The sequence below is a fragment of the Eupeodes corollae genome, chromosome 1, assembly GCF_945859685.1.
Source record: "Eupeodes corollae chromosome 1, idEupCoro1.1, whole genome shotgun sequence".
Taxonomy (NCBI): Eukaryota; Metazoa; Arthropoda; class Insecta; order Diptera; family Syrphidae; genus Eupeodes; species Eupeodes corollae.
Window position 1 is genome coordinate 227,378,736 of NC_079147.1, and position 18,883 is coordinate 227,397,618.

Consider the following 18,883-nt stretch of genomic DNA (forward strand, 5'->3'; position numbering starts at 1 on the left):
TAAACTTTTATCGGTAGTATTCATACTGCGGATATTGTTTTTGTTATTCGTATAAAATCCTACTTTACTATTGATGGATTTTCCAAAAAAAAAACACCGTAAATAAAATGTATGGTAAAATCCCGCTGTGGATAGAGATTTGACATTTAACCGATTATCCAAGCCATTTTCCCAGTTTTTCATTTTCAGATGTTGGTACGTTTGATACTTCCTTGAGTCAAGAAAATCATTTTTAAAATTAGTTCTGATCGGAATTTCGCTTTATTAATTAAAATGTTGTTTTTTGACTATTTTGACAAATGTTCGATTGTACTAACTTTAAAATACAAAAACCAGACTATTTGAGATCGCTTTTCATGCAACTTCTCACAGTTCCTTATATGGAATCTCCAAAAAACATCGCTATTATTATCAAGTATGTCAATCAATAATAAATAATAACAGTCTGCGGTTGATACAAAAACTTAAACCTTTGTAAACAGATATTTCAAAGTAAGAACCACAAAAAACTTAACAACATTTAAAAAATATATGTTCCTTCATGAAATGAAATATAAAATTTAAAAAAAATAACTTTTTAAAGTTATGTTTTATTGGAAAACATTTTTTAAGACATTTTGAATTTTTCGGAAAAAGTATTTTTTAATTTTTGTAATAATGATTGTTGATGGAAGTCAACTCTTCAAAGTGATGCAAATATTAATGACGGGCTTAAGGTCAATGAAAAAAACAATTATTTATGTTGTCACGACGTTTCGTTCATGTCTATGAACATCATCAGGTGTGGCAATTAATCTATATTTGCATTAATAAATTGGTTACAATTTGATAACATTAAAAAACTATGAAAACTTATTGCACTTAAAAATAAAATCATTTAATTCACAACAATTTAAAAAAAAAATTAAAAGTTAGACATAACTACACAAAGTTCAAATGATTTTATTCTTAAGTGATTGATCACAGCTTGGGAGGGCAATCCATTCACAGTCATCTCACTATATATTATGTTGAGGACGGAGAATTTTTTTTGTATTATTACGAAGATTCGACAAACATGGATTACCGTCAACATTATGGACTTGGTACTTGAGCGACGCACAGAGTTTCGATTCTTCACTTCACCAACTTGTCCAAGAAGGTTTCAAGACAACCCAAAATATACAACATAATGACTCCATTTCGAGTTATATCGTAGTTTTTATTTGATGGCTTGAAATGTGTCCTCATCAAATTTTAACCAATAAAATATCTAAAGGGATCATATGAATCTCTCCAATTTAATATTATATTTAAAAAAAAACAGTATTTTTTATTTTCTTAACACAAAGAAACTCGTTTTCAATTCCATCGTATTTTTTTTTTTTGCCGAACATAGAGAGTGTTAGACTTCCTTAAAGTGTTCTTTCTTTTCTTTAAAAATTGATTTTCTATTTAATACAAAAACTTTTAACATGTTAACAAATTGGAGAAACCTACTTTTTCAGATGAATTTGCTTTGGGTGCTATAGAGTTGAGATAAAAACATCAATTTAAAAAAATGTAAATGTCCCAAAAATAGCAAAAGTGACAGTTTCGTTAAACTAAGGGCTTATTGGAAAACATAATGAAATTTTCCAGTCTATTCATTTAATATTACAGTTTTAAATCCTTCTATTTGAAATTTCTGAGTGCCACATTACAGTTTCTTTCTAACTTATTTGTTTATAAATTTTATTGACTATTCTTTTTGATCAAAATATTTGCAAAAGGTTCTCGCTAACGATTAATTTTTTAGGATTCGTCTTTTAGCTTTAAGCCTAGTACGCTGCTGATGCGAAACGAAATTTTTCGGTGGTCTCCAAGTGTAGAGTGAAATTAAAACGAAAACCACAACGGAAAAATATTTGTGTAGAGTTCTGTCAGTAGTGGAAAACAAAAAACAAAAACACCGAAAGTCACGAGTAAACAATTTTCAATTTTGATTTGTAAACAATTTTTTCCAATAAATAAATTAAACGTCAAAATTTCGCAAGCAATTAATATACCGGGCAATTAAATTGAGAACGAAAAGAGTGGAGAATTGTACTAAAAAATCTAGTACAGCTATCCACTAAAATGACACATTTCGTTGTTCAGCAGCGTACTGAAAAACGAAAAGCACAGCGAAATTTTTCGTTTATGATTTCGTCATGTCATTTTTGTATGGGAAATTTCGTTTCACATCAGCACCGTACTAGGCTTTAGCTCTAATCTACAAATAAGCAGACTGAAAATGACTCCCGGAAATTGTGTCAGAAATAAATCCAGAAAATTCTTTATATTAAATATTTTATTTTCCTAGGGAAACAGATCAAATTTTTCTGGCAAACTTTTTCATTTCTGACTTTTTGCATTAATATTTTCGTATCGTTTATCACGTTTATAGAAATGACAACAAGAACAGAATAAAAAAGCTACGTTTCAACACAATTTCTAACATTTCTGCATGGACCTCAAAACCCCTCTAAACTTTTGCTCTTAAATAGGATATATTTAGAAAACTGTTGGAAGAAAACCGATGCGTTTTCCTGGGAATTTTCTTTTTATAGAATGCCAAAAAAACACGGGTATTGTCACCTTAGATACTGAAGCATGTAGGTAAATATATGGTTAAGATACACATTATGTTATATACATTTTGTCAGGCTCTGTTTTAGAATATTAAAAAACATTTTTAAGCCGTGCTTGAAAACTCGTCTTTATATGTGTGTGTCTATCTCCCCTCCCCTCCTGATTAAAATCTGGATCCACTCTTAGTCCTGTCTAAATAGCGGACAAAACGAACCTCTTATTGGAACACTTTAAAGTTGTTAACGTTTTGCTTGTAATAATGCGTTGGTTCTTAAACAGATATTATAAAGGAATAAAATACTGCTTGATTTTATTTGTTAATTTTGAAAAATTTAACTTAGAAATCTTTTTTTGTTCTTGCTTTAAAATCTTCTACGGCTTAAAAACTAGTGTGGATGTTATGATTAAACAAATTATCCAAATTATCTATAATAGGAATCGTTTTGCTAAAGATTTGGCACTGTTGTTTCAAAGTATGAAATTACGATGCAAAATCGCAAAATCGAGAAAAACTATGATTTCGTTAAATTTTCGGGATGAATTTTTAACCTTGTAAAAAAAATTGTCAGGGAAATTACATAATTTTCAGTAACTCAGTTCACACAATTTTAGCTTAATTTGAACTAAAAAACTGCACTTAAAGTCAAAAATTAATCGTTACAAAAAGTTCAATCAAAACTTGAACATTATTTGAAATCTTGAAATAACTAATTAAAGAAATCATCAAATTGAATTTATAACTAATTTGTTAGAACCAACAAATCAAAATTACACACTTAATATATGTTGTAGAACATGGAACTAAAATAAAAACATGATGTATTACATAAACAAACTATCGACAAATTTTAAAATTCACATCAGAATACGGTATATACCTTCTTAATAAATTAAACTCTAGAAAAACATGTTAAATAATATAAATCAAAAAGAAACTTGTGTATCTTGTTCACTTCTCCTCTCTTATTTCTTCCACTTTGAACTTTCAATTCTTTTGCAACAACAACAACAACGAAAATTAGGTATAAGTTTTATTTAAATATTTTCACAGTACAGATGTAAGTTGGTAAAACTTTTTTAAGGACTATGTTTATTTTTTCTTTTAATTTTAAGAGAATGTTTTCAACAAAAGTGGAGGAAGTAAGTTTTGTTAATAAAGGATTTTTTCTAAATTGGATTTTATATTAAATTGATGATATACTTACATGAGGCACATGGATGTTGCCTGCTACATTAAGGTTACAACTATATCCGAGGCGCCATGTTCGTGAAGCGCCTACCGGCTATCACGATTTCTGTAAATAAAGAAATAAAGAATTTGATGTTAATTTTATGGTTTAAAATTAAGAATAAAAATAGATATTAGGGTTCAAAAATAGGACTTTAAAATCATTATTCAAGTACCCTTAACTTGGAGGGGAGAAATAGAATTTATTTGACGGTACCAAGATGACAGTTCAGTTATAAAGAACATGACGTTTTAATGCCGACGGCTGAACATCGATTCGTTCTTAAGTTAAATTTTCAACGACCTGTCAAAAATGTTCCAATGATTGGAACTGAGCCTTGGAGATATTAATTTCTATCTGGGTTAATTTTATAAAACTAAAAAATAGTGTTCATTATGACCGGTAGATGGCTGTTTTGTGTTGCAAATGGTAAGGTATAGAGTGAACTGTAATTTTAAGAAAAGGAACAGAAAGGTTGCGTATAATCTGGAATCTTAAGATAAACATGACGGAACCTATTTTTAAAATCTATTAAACGTCAAAAATAAACAAACTGATGGAGTAAATAAAGTTACGAGACATTTTATTTGAAAATTTAAAACCAAAAATTAAAATGTCAATAGCATATATCAATATTTTGATATTTTGCTAGATGTTGGAATGCTACCAACTAACAAAAAGCTATTGGACCCCTTTGTAATAGACGAAGACGATTTGTATGAAAGGTATCGATTAGAGAAAAAAAAACTGTTTATGATTGACCTTCTAAATGTTAATCTGCGTGTTTCTTAAAACCACCAGCCCAACTTCATAAAATTTTTCAACTACCAACAAACAAAATAGTCTAAAGTGTTTTAAAGATTTTGGCTCTGCAGCTAACGCAATTTATTTTGTTACCGTCTACAAGCCATTTTGTATAGGTTTAAGTGAAATTTTTAAAAATTGTTGTAAAATATGCCTTAAACCTGTTCCTAACTAAACAGAGCTGGCAAATTCTTTATGAATAGCAGCTGTTTCTAACCCATGTGTTAAATTTAGACTCCAGTTCAAATAGACTAGGGCTTAAAAAAGGACTATGACTATGCCCCATAGTGTTTGAAAATTAAACAAACATAAGGAAAACAGAGGGACACCGCAAGATGGCGTTCTATCCCCTCTCCTCTGGAAGCTAGTGATAAATGAAATCCTAACTAGTATGAATGCGTAGGTCTTAGAGTGATCGCCTTTGCGGACGGCGCGGCGTTGCTATAGCGGTTTCAGGAAAGCATCTTAATACCTTAAAAGAACTTTTACAAAATGCCTTAGACAGACTAATACTTTGGGCTGATCGGTGTGGACTGGTTGTAAACCCACACAAAACCGATTTAGTCTTATTTTCGATTAGATACAAGATTCCATTTGTCAACCCTCCCTATATTAAAGGCATCAAATCAAATTTCGCAGATAAGGCTAAGTACCTGGGTCTTATTTTAGATAAAAATAATAAATTGGAAGTGCATTGTACAGGAAAGAGTCTTAAAAGCTACAGCAACTCTCTTTTCTTGCAAAACCTATTGGTAATAAATGAGGCTAACAACCCAGAATCACGCATTGGCTATACACATCCGTAACTAGACCCATTTTAATGTACGGTGTGGCAGTATGGTGGACTGCTTTAGAGAAAGCTATAAACCGCGACAAATTAAATAAAGTCGAACGTTCAGCTTGCTTATGTATAGGTAAGCGGATCGCTTCGTACGGCCATATTCTACCTAACACCTCTTAATATATTTAGCAAACAAATAGCTGTAAGGTCTGCTATTCGTCGCAGTGGATTACCAACACATTGGCCACTCCGTAATTCTTTGGTATTTAGAATCAACTCCAATAGCACACAGACTACACCATCACCCAACTGCAATTTGACGGAAACTTTCAGATTTCTATACCTTCCCGACCTTTCTGGGAGGATTGGGCATTCCTGGAAGACGAATCAATCCATTTTCATACAGATGGTTCAAAAACAAAAGAAGGGGTTGGTGGAGGTGTTTACTCTGATTCTCTGATTCTCTCATTCCGATTCCACCTTCTTAATCAATGCAGCGTGTTCCAGGCGGTACTTTTGTCGATAAAAGAAGTCTTGTCCTGGCTTAAAGAAAACGTGATATCAACATCTGATATGCGTATTTTCTCAGATAGTTAGCCCGCTATCATATCTCTGGACTACAAAATCTATAACAGTCCATTCATCTCTAATGAAGATGGCACAACAGATTAATATTCATCTTTGCTGGGTGCCGGGCGATAGAGACATTCCAAGTAACTGTATGGCAGATGAACTCGGCAGGAACGGTACAGTACAGTCCATTCTACCACGTTTGGCAAATGCTGGCATACCAATCACTACTTGCAAATTATTGCTTGTTGAAGACGCTGTGAGGAGGGTGGAACAACATCAATACGTGTCAAGTCACAAAAAACATCTGGCCAACACTGGATTTAAAACGTTCAAGGTGCTTACTATTTCTTAGCAGATCGAATAAAAGCTCGATAATAGGTGTCATAACCGGACACTGTCTAATGGGAAAGCAAGCCAAACGACTCGGCGTATTCTCAAATGACTTTTGCAGAAGCTGTATGGACGAGAAAGAGGAGGAAACAGTTCTTCACCTTCTCTTTACATGCCCTGCTCCAGCTCAAAAACGCAAGAATTACCTAGGAGAATTCTTCTTTAACGATCTAAATCATATCAGTATAATCAGCCTATCGCGTTTCGTGAAGGACTCAAACTGGTTCCATTAAGCTTAGGAGGAAGCCTCAAGATTCATGTAGTATCAGAATGGGCCATTAAACTGGCCTAAGTGTGTCCTATTCCATCATGGACAGCCACTTTAACCTAACCTAACCTATGGAAAACAGAGGCTATATCGATCTTTATCGTTTTATTTCCGCATTATAATGGGTTGATAATAATAAAACGCAGCTAATGATACATCCTTTATTCCTAGGCCTGCTTTAAAGATCAATACAATAGCCTGTTTAATTGAGAAAAAAAAAGTTCAGTTCATCTGTTTTATTGAGAAAAAAAAGAGAACACTAAATTCAAGTCTAAACTTAGCCCTTGATGTAGCATGACGCATTGACTGACGACCACGACATCAGCCCTTAACAATTATCTATCCTCTCCTTTATTTAAACAGTGACCATGACGATTATGACAATTGTGTATAGGATATTAAAATATATCATAGCATATTTTTATATCGCTTGGAAATTTAACCTTTTTGCTCTCTTGTGGCGTTATTAATTGGATAGGTAGGTATATGTTAATGGTAGGGTGTGTCAGGGTGAGTTTTAAATAGGGTATGAAATTCCTGTCTCGTGGCGAAAACTTTTTTAACTATAATCATTGGATTTTGTCAATAAAAATTTAGTTTGGAGATATAAAAGCTATTAAGAGAGAATCAAATGTGATACGTTTGTTGTCAAAATATAGCTGATGAATGGTTGATACTTTTTATTAATTACATTAAAAAATGCAAAACATTTATATTCCGTTTCAATTAACAGCTGATTATAATTTCACATTTCGGAATATAATCTGAAAGCGTTTCATTTCCTTTGTATTCTCAATTGTCATGTTTTCCTTGTTGAATTGGCAGCCATTTTCAATGATTGCTATAAGCTACCTGTCAAAACAATTCCAATGATTGTTCTAATGATGAGAACCAATTATAGCTACAACTGCCTTGACCCCACAAACAACTTATCTTTTCGATAATTTTTAATTCGGAACAAAATCGTTCCACTGAAAGGGTTTCATTTTCTTTGTATTCCCACCTGTCAGTTTTCCTTTCAATGTTCAACTCTTACCTCAAATTCTAGATCCCAGTAATGAAATTTTGTTACAATGACATAAATTAATTTTCAATAATAGCTATAACCGACCTGTCAAAATAATTTCAATCGTGAAAACTTTAAAGCAGATTTGTGATTCAAAACACAAGACTCGAACAAAAAGTCTAAATTTAAGGGTTATAAACATAACAAAAAAAATAAAAATGTATTAAAAATATAAATAAATATTATTCGTACTTTTATTTAAATAATTTTCGATGTCAAATGAAAATTCATATAATGCAGATTTGGCATTGACACACCCTATTACAGCAGTAAACACGAGAACTAAACTGTAAGGCTACTGATAGCCCAGCAACCACACATTATACACAGTCTTATTAATAGTTGTCCCAAGTCCCGAACGTTGTTCGTTCGTTGGTTGGTTGGTTGGTTGGTTCAATCACTAGTCCTTAGAGTTTTGCAATGTAACAAGCGAGATCCTTTACTTCACTTCACTCAACTCAACTATAAATAAGGGCCAAAGCTACTGCAGAGAAAAGATGGAACAGCTTTTACCAGAAATAGCGATAGATTTTGTTACACAGGCAGCTAGATATACCTTGTTCTCCTTCGGGGATAGAATTGTTTTTGACACGAGGCCTCGCCTTCATAATACTTAAGTTTTGAGTTGTGAAGAGTTAGAGTAGTGTATAGGTATGCTGTGCTGTTCTGTGCTGTGCATGTTTGTTCTCTTTTCGTTTTTATAATATTTTTTAATTAGGTCAGTAAGTATCCACTTGAATGAATAAAGATTTATTTTTATGTCTGATGAAATTTATATAAGACCCTGTCGGTAATTGCGAAAAGGTGTTGTTTTTGTAAAGGTAATTGATATTTGGTGTCATATGTTAAACTTAATTTCGTGTACGAATCTTATTAAAAACATTCAAAAGTTATTTTATTTTGGAGTGAATGCTCTTTTTCGAGCTCTCACACTTGATGATAAAACAATACGATTTTTAAGACAAATAAGTAGGTAACATATTTTGGGTTTTGGAAGTATTTTAGAACTTTTAAGATAGCATTGTATATCAAACCATTTTTGAAATTTTCAATAAACAAATAAATAAAACGATTTTGTCAAATGAACTTGTTCCTGTATCGAAAGAGTATTTTTAAAAATACACACAAAATATAAAAAAAAAGGGTGGGATGCGACCCACACTGATAACTTCCCATCCCGTCTGTCGATTTGTCTTGCTTAAAAGTTTGTCTATATGTACTCGTATCAATTTTTACCAAATTCGAGTACTATTTTTTGTAGAATTTATTTTTTATGAAAAAACGGACCGTTGGATTTTTATATAAAAATTACTGAATATTGAAAACAATATTTTCAATATATGTTTGAAGCCAATATTTAAAATTTTTGAAGAGATATTTGAGTCGAAAATCAATTTTTACCAACTTTTACACATTTTTTTTTAGGTTTTAATTTTTTGTAAAAAACTGTCAATTCGACTTTTTTCAAAATGTTACTGAATGTTAACAACAATATTTTTTGAAAGATAAAAGTAAATTAAAGCTAAAATCTCAAAGTTTTGAAAAGATATTTGAGTCGAAAATCAATTCTTACCAACTTTTATACATTTTTTTTTAGGTTTTTATTTTTTGTAAAAAAAAACTGTCAATTCGATTTTACTCAAAATTGTATCAGATGTCAAAAACATTATTCTCCGTTGCACAAAATTGTTTTGGAGATGAAATCATATTTTAGTCGTAAAATTTTGGAGGTGACAATTTTTTTTTCAGATTTTTTGATTTATAAAAAAAACCGTTAGATAGATTTTTTTCAAAAAATATATTTCTTTAATATCACGTTTCAATATATTATATACAATTTAATTAAAGTCTCTACCGTTTTTGGCTCGTAAGATAATTAGGGTTTACCAAAATTTTCACCGTTTTTTCAAACTGCTATGGTAAAAAAACCACACACGCAATTTTTTTGAGAGCCCTTTCTGCATCTTTCGGCCTTATTATCTTTATAACAAAATTTATTTGAGCTGGTTCTTGAGCTATGAAAGACAAAAAACGTCACGAACGTACGGACGTACGGACGTTCGAACGTACGTACACACGCACGCACAGACATCTTTCTAGAAATCTTTTATTTCGACTCTAGGGACCTTGAAACGTCGAGAAATGTCAAAATTTTCAATTTGACAAATCGGACCCATAACAATAACTTCCCATGGGAAGTTAATAAGTTTGAATTCAAAAATTGAAATGCCATTCAATTTTTAAAACATTCATTTTTTAATTTTTTCACAAAAGAAATTTTAATAATTTGTATACAGTGGTGGTTATATTAATAGCACACATTATTGTTAATTTTTATCTTTTACTAAATTCAAGTGAAAGGAGCATCTACGGCTTATGACATAAAGTTAAATTAGCACATGTGCTTTAAAATTGACATCTTCTTGGCAGACTTTCCACCAATTTTTTGCACCGTGCAATCGGTGTTGAATACCAAGCATTTTTAATATTTTCCCACAATTCTTCAAAAATTTTGGGTTTTTCACCTTTCAATTGGCGTTCAATGTCATTCTCAATCGGGTTGAGATCGGGAGACTGAGCCGGCCACTTCAAAACACTATCACAATTATCCTCTTTAAAATGATTTTACTAACCGAGAAGTATCCTTCGGATCATTATCGTGCATAAAACGCCATGTCAAAGACAAATTGTCATCAGCTTAGGGAATCATATGATCTGTCAATATGTTTTTATAAATATTTTGATCCATTTTTGAGCTTATTTTGACAATAACATTTCCTCCCCGTGTTTAATTATTTTGAGAGTGTACTTTGGGTTGTATTGTTGGTTAGGTGGACGCTAAACGTATTTTTTTCCATCTGATCCGAATCTGCAGAATTTTGATTCATCACTCCAGATCATTTTTCCAAAAATTATGAGGCTTCCTTAGGTGTTCCTTAGCAAACTGAATTCCGCACTTTATATTTTTTTTGAGACGAATGGTTGCTTCTGTTATATGCAGCCCCTTAATTGAATTTTATTCAACCGCCGCACCGCGGCCGCATTTTCCGAGAAGACACAGAAATATCGTTATGTAACTCAACATCAGATTTTATTTGGTTTGAAGTCTTGAATGGGTCTGCGGTCGAAGCTCTTTGTATTAAATGATCTTCTCTTAATGTTTTTTTTTTCTTGAACGTGGGGCTCTCGAAACTCTTTTTCGATTTTCCTTATCATATTAGTGCATTAAGTACACTTAGTATATTGAGGAAAGCCGCAACTTTATCATTCTTTTATAATAGACACGGGTTACACAAATTTGGCTTAGTGATCCCGTAAATGTTTTAATTAGTTAATTGTAATGGGCTTATTTTAATTTGATTCTGTATCAGTTTTTTAGTGATTTTTGTGAACAAAAATTCAAATAACGGCAGAAGTCGCCAGGGCGCTGGCTTTAGTTGAAGATGAACGAAGTGCGCGGTATGCCACTGTTATGATCGGAAAACCGGAGACGCCGGTAAAAAGAGCCATTGGCTCAGGTCGCCCCAGAGCAACATCTGCAAGGGATGATCGACATTTGGTGCTTTAAAGCCTTCAACAAACAGCGGTTGAACTATCTCTCAGACTTCGATCCGTTAGGGGGAAAGCTGTGAAAGCTCAAACGGTGAGGAGGCGGAGAGTGGCCTGCTCGTGTACCAAGACTCACGTTACAGCACAAGCGCCGACGACGTCGGATGGAATTTGATCAACTTTACCGAGATTGGACCGAGGACGACTGAGGTATAGTTCTTTTCATTGATGAATCCAGGTTTTGTTTGCGCTCACCAGATAGACGTAGCAGAGTGTGGAGACGATCAGGTGAAAGACACTCTTCAGAAAGGGTTGCCCAGCGCGAACATTTTTGGGGAGGTTTCGTCAAGGTGTGGGCATGAATTTCCATGCACGAAAAAACTGAGCTGTGCTTCGTGGAAGAATAGGTAATCAACAACATTATGGAGAAATATGTGATTCCATTCGCACCATTTATTGGAGACAATTTCTTGCTAATACAGGACAATGCCAGACCACACGTTGCTAGGTGCGTTACCAACTACGTACAAGAAGTGGATATCGATGTAATGTCTTAGCTTGCGATGAGCCTGGATATGAATCCCATCGAACACGTTTGGGATCTACTGGGAAAAATAATAAGGAAGCGCCCCGCCCTTCCAGAAACACTCAATGGGGTGAGATCTGCCCTAGTGGAAGAATGGAAAAATTTGGACGATACCATTGTTACACACCTTATCCAAGGTATGCCCAGGCGAATTAAAGCTTTATTAAATGTTCGTGGAGGCAATACCCACTATTGAAGAAACAAGGACTAGTTTAAAAAAAAATGTAAAATGTCAAGTTATGAGGTCTTTGTCTATTTTTCTTAATTTATGGTTTATTTCTAAGTTCTTCCTATTTTTTCGTTTTTTTCTTTACATGAATGAATTACTTTCATGTTAATAAACAAAACTTTACCAGAAAAATGTTTATTTGTTTTAGTTACTTCCTTTTTTTGTAACTCAGTGTATATACATATATAATAATATAATATATAAATCAGTTTATTAGTTCCTGAGAAAAATGTATACCACAAAAATGGCTCTATCGGGAGCGCCCTTCTGGAGCAATACAAAATTATAGTTTTTATATTGAAAAAAGCTTAGTTAAGAAAACCAAGTTTAAGGAATATTCATTAAAATCTATGGGGCCATTTTTCAGAAAATTCACAAACAAATTTAAAAAAATAAGCATAACGTAAGTCTGCTTTAAACTTATCAACCCAATGTTTTTGGGCTGTAGAGGTGAGGAAAAACAGACATCCAGACGGACGGAATCGCTGTACATACTTCTTTAGACTTCTCCACCATCTACATGTCATGTTTGATTAAAATCCCAAGTTTGAAATGTTTACGAATGTAATTCTTGGACATATATTCCCTTAAATTGTTTTAGAAATAGTTATGAAACATTGATTCTGATACATTTTAATTTCGCAGAGTAAACGTTTTTAACAAATTATTCATAATTATACGTTAAATTATTCATTAAAAACGTTCGCAGAAAAACTAAGAATATAGTGTGACTCAAAACCGGTCAAATGTACAAAATTGCTGTATACTTTGATAATGTTGCGGGCATTTTTGTCATGAATTCTGTAGTTTATAAACTATGAATGCATCATAGGTTATTTTGTCACTGTACTTATATTTAAGCCTGAAATTTATAAAATAAATGCTGGTGTTCCCCAGGGTTCAGTTTTGTCTCCGACTGTCTTCCTAATATTCATAAACGATCTCTTGTCTGCCACTTCTAACCAACTGTTTCGCTGACGACAGTACCCTCAACTTTTCATATTCGTGTCTAGATTCATATCCTTGTCCTTTGGATGTGGAACTTCAACGGCAGCGTTCTGATCTCGACAGCATTGTAAAATGAGGAATCAAAAACAGTGTATAAGTTAAAGCTTCGAAAAATCAATGCTGTCTCCTGTCGTTAAAACGAAACCCTCCCCCGATGCCGCTATCAATGAGCGGCACTTGCATCCAGGAAACTAATCAACTCTCAGTACTCGGTATGTGTATCACAGATCACCTCTTATGCAATGATAACATATTCGATATTGTCAAAAAAGCTACTAGGTGCTTAGGGTTTCTTCGACGGTTCAGGAAATGTTTTACCCCTTCTTATCTGGCTGTAATTTTCAAAGCCTTCATTCGTCCAAAACTTGAATATAACTCGCGTATTTGGGCAGAGTTGTCAGTGAAAGCTCGAGTGGGGAGGTTCATGTGCTCGTCGTGTTCTGCATTTTTTTTCGATTATTTGTTGTCTTGTCTCCCGTCCGCGTCCCCGTCGCAGTCTTGTAATGTTCATTTATTATATATGAAATAGAACCAAATACCAAAACAAAACAAAAAAAAATAGTGATAAAAAAAATATAACAAATTAAACTAAAACAACAGCAACAGCATTCATACTAAAAAAAAAAAAAAGCAACACAAAGGGAAAAAGAAATAAATAATAAAAAAAAACCTACCAGAACACAGTAAGTGCATTCCCTTCACTCTTTCTTTCATTTTTCTCTACAGTTGAGTGGCTCAGCAGGTGCATGCATTGGACTAAGCTTTTTGAAAGCTTGCTCAATGATGTGTATGTGTTGGCTCATTCAATAACAAATGGATTGTAGATTACTGTTTTGATTGTCAGGGTCCGGACCAATTCAACGTCACTACTAAAGGCATAACACTAGTAGTGAGGTTGTATTGTAAAGATCTTTAAATAATCTTATACAGTAATATACTTAGAAGTTCGTTTGTTTTGATTTTAAGATTTTTTTTTATATTGCAATGACTGGTTATTTTAGAGTAGACTATAGTAATGTTCGTGGGCTAAGATCGAATTTTCTGTCTGTATACATCCATATTAATTCTAACAGACCAGCTGTTTTGGCATTGAGTGAAACCCAAGTAGGTGAAGATTCCGATCCTGCTGAATTTTTTATTCATGGGTATTGCTTAGTGCCATTATTCTTCTCTCACCATGGTCTCGCCATATATATTAGGAATGATGTTGCATATCAACTTTTACCACAATACGGTAATTGTACCAACTCCCTTTTTAATTTCATGTGGTTAAAACTTTCAGTGAATAAGCACATCATTCACTATTGTTTTCTTTATCGGAGCCCAAACCTGGACAGAGTTTCAACTTCTCAGGAATTTGATGCTCTGTCTGACTCCATACAAAGAATTGTCTCCCTGTATCCTCACACTGAAATCGTTATTACGGGCGATTTCAATTTTCACAATTCTTCGTGGCTTCGCCATTCGGGCCAGACAACGCCCGAAGGAATGTGTGCTGAGATTTTTGCTGAGTTTAACCATCTTACTCAGCTTGTCAATGAGCCTACTCGAATATCAGACGTTAACGGCCGAGCAGAAAATACCCTTGACTTGTTTCTCACTTCTGATCCTGATAAGTACACAATCAGTGTATTGACGCCTCTAGGAACATCGGACCATAGTGTTATATCTGCTAATTTCTCGTGTCAAACAAATCCAGTTAAAGAAAGAGCTCCAAAGAGAACCGTTTGGCAGTACGAGAAAACCAACTGGGACGGTCTCAATAATTTTTTCAGGATCTTTAACTGGTCGCTATGCTTCCTCGGTAGCGACGTAGACTCCAGTGCAGATATGATTTCTAGTATGATTCATTTGGGAATGGAAACATTTATCCCGAATAGGGTTAAAAGTATTAAACCCAAGGTTAAATCATGGTTCGATTCGAGCTGCAAAGAGGTTATCAAGGAGAAAGAGGTGAGCTTCCGGTGTTTTAAAGCCAACCCAACTGAGGAAAACCGGAAAAAGTTTAAGCAAGCCAGGAAGGCCTGCAACGCCTATATTCGAAGGACCAAATTTTTACATGACCAAAAATTACGGCGAAAAATACTGCAATGTCCCAAAGGCAGTAAGAATTTTTGGTCATTTGTAAAAAACATGAGGAATTCTTCCTCTTCCTCGGTTCCTACGCTTGTTGTCAATGACACTCCTTTAGTTAGCTCTATTGATAAAGCCAACTTATTTGCAAGGCAGTTCGCCGAAAATTCCACCTTACCAGATAGTGTCATGACTCCCCCAGTTCTTGAACGCGTAAATGATTCTATGGGACCAATCTTTTTTCGTACTCGAACTGTGGCGAGAGTTATTAAAGATCTCAACACTCATAAATCCGCTGGCCCAGATGGTATCCCCGCTATTATTCTGAAGAGGTGTTCTTCCACGCTGGCAAAACCACTGCGTAAGCTTTTCCATCTATCCTATTCTTCTGGGCTCGTTCCGAGTAGTTGGAAAACTGCATTTGTTCAGCCAATTCCAAAAAAAGGCGAATCTTCTTCTCCCACAAATTACCGACCGATAGCACTAACGTCCCTTCTTTCTAAGGTCATGGAAACGCTGATTAATTATCAGCTTAAGAAATATCTTGAGGAACGGAAGCTTCTTAATGACCGGCAATACGGCTTTCGTAGCAATAGGTCCACTGGTGATCTCATGGTTCATCTCACCGAACAGTGGAACAGATCTTTACATCGTTTTGGAGAAAGTAAGATTATTGCACTTGATATTTCAAAGGCATTTGATAAAGTTTGGCATCTTGCTCTCTTATCGAAAATGCGTGCTTTCGGTATCGACGAATCTCTTCTTCGTTGGATTAGAAATTTTCTCTCGAACCGTTCAATACAAGTTGTTTTGGACGGATTCAAGTCTGAAACTCATAAAATAAACGCTGGTGTGCCCCAGGGCTCCGTTTTGTCTCCGACCCTCTTCCTCATTTTTATAAATGATCTCCTGTCTGCTACTTCTAATCCAATACATTGTTTCGCTGACGATAGCACTCTTAGCTTTTCATATTCGTTTCCAGACTCACAACCCTCCTCTTCGGATGTGGAACTGCAACGGCAAAATATGATTAGCTCATTAAATTCCGACTTACACAGCATTGTACAATGGGGAATAAAAAATCGTGTGGAATTTAATGCTTCGAAAACGCAATGCTGTCTTGCATCGTTAAAGCGAGATAAACCGTCTTTGCCACTATCTATGAGTGGCACTTGCATCAACGAAACAGAAAATCTTGACATCCTCGGAATGTGCATCAGCAACCATCTATTGTGGAGCGATCACATACGCGATGTTGCCAAAAATGCCGCAAGATGTCTAGGTTTGAGACGTTGCAAGAAATTTTTTTCTCCGTCTGATCTGGCTACAATCTACAAAACCTATATACGTCCGAAACTTGAATATAACTCTCATCTCTGGGCTGGTGCTCCAGTAACTTATTTAAGCCTCTTGGACAGTATTCAAAAAAGAGCTTTTAAAATGATTGGTGACATTAATATCATAAACTCGTTTACATCACTCGAACATCGACGCAAGGTTTCTTGCCCTTTTTTACCGTTATTTTAATGGACTATGCTCTAGTGAAATAGCCAGTTGCATTCCTCCCCTTAAACAATTTAACCGTAATACCCGCGCTTCTAGGAATGCCCATCAGTTTACCCTTGAGCCCAACTTCGGACGTACTATGAAGTACAGAGATTCTTTTTTTAGCCGTACTACGCGAATGTGGAACGCCTTGCCACGCTCTATCTTTCCCTGTCATTGCAATGTTCAGAAATTTAAAACCAATGTACACCGACACCTCCTATCCAACCCTTCCCTCTTTTCCTAATGCTCACACTGTGTCTTTGGCATATTAAAGGTATAAAAAACCCTTTTAGTGTTTGCTAATTATAAAAAAAAAAAAAAAAAAGGTGCCCCTAAAACAAGTTTAAGTATTTTGGACAGGATTCAATAAAGAGCTTTGATAGGCGATAGAACTACAACCGAAACAATTACGCCACTTGAGCACCGCCTTTCGTTGTTCTAACGGTATTTTTATAAACAGTGTTCTGTCGAATTAGCCAGTTGCACCCCCCCCCCTCCACAAACAATTCCGTCGTAATACTCGTACTTCTAGGAAGTAAATCATTTTGTGCTTAATCTCAATTTCGGATGTATTGTCAATTACAGAGATTCTTTTTTTAACCGCACTTCGAGAATGTGGAATGTCTTACCCAGCTCTGTTTTTCCCTATCTTTTTGATATTCAAAACTTCAAGATCAATGTACATCGGTATCTCCTCTTTAATCCTTACCTATTTACCTAGATCGCACTGTGTTTAAACATTAAACATGTTAATGGTATTAATAACCCCACAGAGTGCCAGTTAATTATACAAGAGCCTTTTTTTGTAAATAAGTTTAATTAGAAATATAGTAGTTACCGAGCCTACTATACGCAAGTTTTTACAAACATTTCCTGAGACTTGTATTGTAGTGTTTAACAGTGATAGTTGCCTCGAGAAGAGTGGGTTCAGCTCTTGTTATGAGTATTTTTTTTTTAAGTTTAAACCAACACAAACCGACAGACGGGATTGGAAGTTATCAGTGTGGGTCGCATTCCAGTCTCTTTTTGTTCTATAATTAAAAATGATTTAATTGACTTTTCACAATGGAACGCATTACCTTACACCAATAAAAATAACTTCATTCATTTGGAAATTATTACAAATTTTAGAGTTAAATTCTTAACCCCTATCAATTCAGAATTGAAACACGAAAAATTATTCACACTTAAATTACTTGCTGCCTCTGACATTCAAACTTTTCTTTCGTTTTATAGGGATACAAAAAAAAACACAATCCGATTAGGGTTATCTTTGGCAATGATGTTATGGAAGAAGAAAACAAAATATGCGCATGAGTATAAATAGTCATAGGTAAACATGCCAATTCACATTCGTCATACATATATAAATACCCTGAAACCCAAACCATATTATGTAAGTGATTATATGTAGTTAAATATTGCATACAGGCTTAGCTGCAAAATGCAGTACAAAACGAATTAAATTAAAGACTGACTTAATGGAGAATTAAGAATTGTGCCAAAGAAATTCGCAAAGCTGACGACCACGACGACAAGACGGACGAGAAGAAATCAATAATTTAATGAGTAAAAGTGCTAGAACTAACACCCTAAACATTTAAGCTATTTTATTTTTATTGACTATGTACCTAGAACCTACCTTAACTACAAATTTTCATTCTAAGCGACTGGCTACGCGGGCTGCTCCTTCATTATTATTAAAATAGAGTCAACTTCATTAAATGGATATTGAGGCATATTGAAATAGGTCATTAATCTTTTATAATGAAAAAGAGATTTTAATTAAATATAATGATGTGGTTTGGCGTGGATAATTTCAAGTTAGGCATCCAAAAACGGGATATGAATATTTAGATTTAAATTTAAGAGTATTTCGTCCAAAAATTCTGTTCATCAATTTCAAAATGGATTATAATATTTTATATCATGTTAACAAAACACTTTTCTTCATCTAAACGTAGCCTTAACTCAGTTGACGTTTAGCTCGATTTGATTTTGAAATTTTCAACCAACTGCAACAAACTTCACCTTGCCTTCGTTCAGTTTCTTTAGGCATTTTTCTTTTTCAGTTCGAAGCACAGCCTGAACTGTCAAACAACGAATGTTCAGAACTCACATTTGAAGTTTATTTTTTCATTCTAAATTGAATGCTTTTTTGATCATGATTAGTTTATCCATTTCATT

The 18,883-nt window shown here is 34.1% G+C and overlaps 1 protein-coding gene across 50 annotated transcripts in view; it reads right to left on the reverse strand.

The window, feature by feature from the left end:
• Positions 1 to 18,883, reverse strand: part of LOC129953640 (sodium channel protein para) — a 190,266-nt gene that overhangs the window by 146,708 nt on the left and 24,675 nt on the right. For all 50 annotated transcript variants that reach the window (XM_056066914.1, XM_056066929.1, XM_056066955.1 and 47 more), the window contains exon 3: positions 3,798 to 3,887. The gene's annotated coding sequence lies outside the window, so the exon portion shown is untranslated. The remainder of the gene's footprint in view (positions 1 to 3,797; positions 3,888 to 18,883) is intronic.